Source organism: Mastomys coucha, unplaced genomic scaffold (assembly GCF_008632895.1).
Source record: "Mastomys coucha isolate ucsf_1 unplaced genomic scaffold, UCSF_Mcou_1 pScaffold15, whole genome shotgun sequence".
Classification (NCBI taxonomy): domain Eukaryota; kingdom Metazoa; phylum Chordata; class Mammalia; order Rodentia; family Muridae; genus Mastomys; species Mastomys coucha.
The window spans coordinates 75,061,189-75,064,293 of NW_022196897.1; positions in this window are offsets into that span (position 1 = coordinate 75,061,189).

Consider the following 3,105-nt stretch of genomic DNA (forward strand, 5'->3'; position numbering starts at 1 on the left):
TTTTATCCAAAGCAGTACAAGTATGTTCTCACACTATACACTAACTTCTTGTAAGAAATTCACTGATTTTAGACAATTGCTTTTTTCCAAAGATAGTATTTTATATTTATTATAAAAGTATATCTGTAAAAGTTTACTGGATTATTAAATTTAATGCTTCTCCTCCAGAGGCTAGTAGAGCATTCTAATCACATATTCATATAATGCATGAAACATTAAAATGTACATATTTACCAAATCTGTAATAGTATATCTCTGAACTCACAAATGGAGAAATAATATTTCTCACCTGTTAGAAGACTACCTATAAGTCTCATTAGCCCAATACCTTTGTGTAGCAGCTTTCCAAGAGGATGTTGAATGAAAAAAAAAAAAAAAAGAAAAACATTTCTGCCCTACCAGAGGGAATAGGCTAGCACATAATGGTACAAAACATTGACATTGTGGGTATCTTTGCCACCCAAAATTTCCCTTCTTCAGCTAATCAAAAACATTTCTGGGGATATAATCTAATTAATTTGCACTCTCTTATTAGACAATTATAACAACATTACAATATTAAATGAATCATCCTTCATTTCAGTAACAAGACAAAAGTTAGGTTACAGGAGGGTTGTCATTTTTAGCAAATTTGCCAGAAGAGAAAAAACAGAAATGTAGGAAAGGATAGTGAAGTTGACCCTAGCAAGCAAGAAAGAAGAGATAACATATAATTAGGAAAAAAGGATTTGGACCATGAATCTGTGCTTCCATTAAGAACTGGCCTTCAAAAACTGTGGGATAGAGTACAGGAGGGAGGATGATATTGTATCACCTACAGTGAACTTACAAGGTATTTATAAACACTATTAGAGAGAGGTGTGCTGAATTATGAAAATAGAAGTCTATTCTGCAGCCTATAGAAGATGCCTTTCTAGATCTCAAAACTGTTTAATTTCTCTTAGGATTAAAATGAATACATAGCTCTGAATTTGAAAGTAGAAAAAAATCATTCCATTTGTTTTAATAACTCATGTCACTGGGAACAGAAAATTCCTTCCAGTTTTCAAAGTTATTTAGTATAATTGATAAATGAGTAAAAAGAATAAGAAACTAGAGATGAATTGAGTCAGAACTTGGGAGAGGAAAAAAATGTGAATAGGCTCTCTACAGGTATCACCAACTTTTTGTAGAATGAATAAATGGAGAAAATTAGTCTTTCTAAGTTATAAGTTAAGAAAATAGATAGACTCAGTAATGAATTCTATAAACAGAAAGATCAGTAAAAGAGTGTCTTCAGAGAGAATGCCTAAAGTATCAAGACATACAGTTTAAGATTGTCTGGAAAAAGGAACTGCAAAGAAAAAATTCTGAGGTAGAAAGCAGAAAGGAGGCCCAATTACCAGTGAGGGTCTGTAAGCAACTGCGTTAGTGAGAGTGGTCTCTGGAGTATACAAATGCCTATCACATTGAGAAGACCATCAGTCTTTCCAATTTTAAAAATGTTTTCATGGTAATCATGTTTATTTTCTACCTGTGAAATCAAGTTTTTGTTCGAGGGTTGTAAAATAGGATTTTCTCTTTCTCCTAGGAGATATTCCGACTCAACTGGCTCCTGGAGTCATTGTGAAAGGGTAAGATCAAATGAATGATCCATTTGTAAAGGTGATTTCTGCTGATTACCCATGATATTTCAAAATCAGCAGAACAATGTTTGTTTCTCTTTCTTTGTTCCAAATTAAGCTATATTAACAAGGACACATAGAATTTGCCACAAAATCAATGTTAAGTAGAGGTCCAGCCTCACAGACTTTCAAATCCACTTATTTTTGTCTACATAGCTGGCAATTTCTGTGAAACAACATTAAAACTATCTAACTATCAACTTCAGTAAAAAGACATAATCAAAAATACCCCTTTCTTAAAATAACATCCTATAAATATCACTTTATTTTCTCAGATGGTAGGATGAGATGAGAGTCATATACAAACGTTGCAAATATGTAGTTAGTGCAGAGCCCAGAGAGTTCTATGTGGTACCTATTCCCAAAATGAGACTGAAAAAGTCTAATCTTTGTACAATCAAATCTATCAAGCTTACTGATTCAATCTGGCTTCTCTCAGCCTCTCACAGAATTGCTTTGCTTGGCTGTACAATAACTTTGGTAATATGGCTCCTTTTCATTTGCTGGCACATTCTCTCTTTACCTGTGTCTAGCTAGTTTTCTCTGTCACCTTTTTTTTTTTTCATGTGGTTCTGGTAAAGCAGTCACACCATTTTTCTCCCTATATTAATCTTAAGTAGCCTCTCCTTCCTGGGCTGTTCTTGTGAATTTAGGACAATCCTATCTCTGACTCATTTGGTAAATCTTTACTGATTCATCACTTTGTCTTCCTCTCAGGCATTGCTTTCAAAAATTGTAGCCCGCACAGTCGTCTCGCCAGCAAGAAGACATGCGGACACTAGGTTCCTTCTGCAGCAACGTTTATTGTCTCCATCCATAGGGAAAAAAAGGGGTCGAGCCAATAATCCGCACTGCTTATATACACCACAGTGTGGTGTGTCTGCCCACAGCATGGCGTGTCTGCCCATGATTGGCTATTCACTCATTACCCTACATAAGCCCCAGAATGGGCTGTAACTTTTCACTCTATGCACATGTGCAAACAGTTCTCTATGTACATGCGCAAACAGTTGTTTACTAGGAGTTGACAGCGGAAGTAGGCGCCATCTTGCCATGGCGAATGTCTCTCCAGCTTCACCACTCCCCACATTTCCCCCTTTTGTTTTAGTTAAAAGGGAAGGCCAAATATAGCAAGTCAGAGAGTGCTTTTGCTCTGCCAGGGCCCCTGTCTTAGGTCATTCTGCATCAAACCCGCAGCCTTACCTGTCATAGGATTACACCCCCCACCCCCCGCCTGAGGGCTCCGTGTCTTAGGTTGGTCTGCGTTTGGGGAAGGTTGCCCGTCTCTGGGTACCCTGGAGCTGGCATAGCTTGTCTACTCTGACCCTGCTGGGCGGTCGCTAGCAAAGGCGCTATTGGTCAGGGGAGGAAAAAGACGGCAGGAGGTTTTATGATTTGTGTAGCATGGACAACCACACTACGGGAGAAGTTCCCTGTTCAA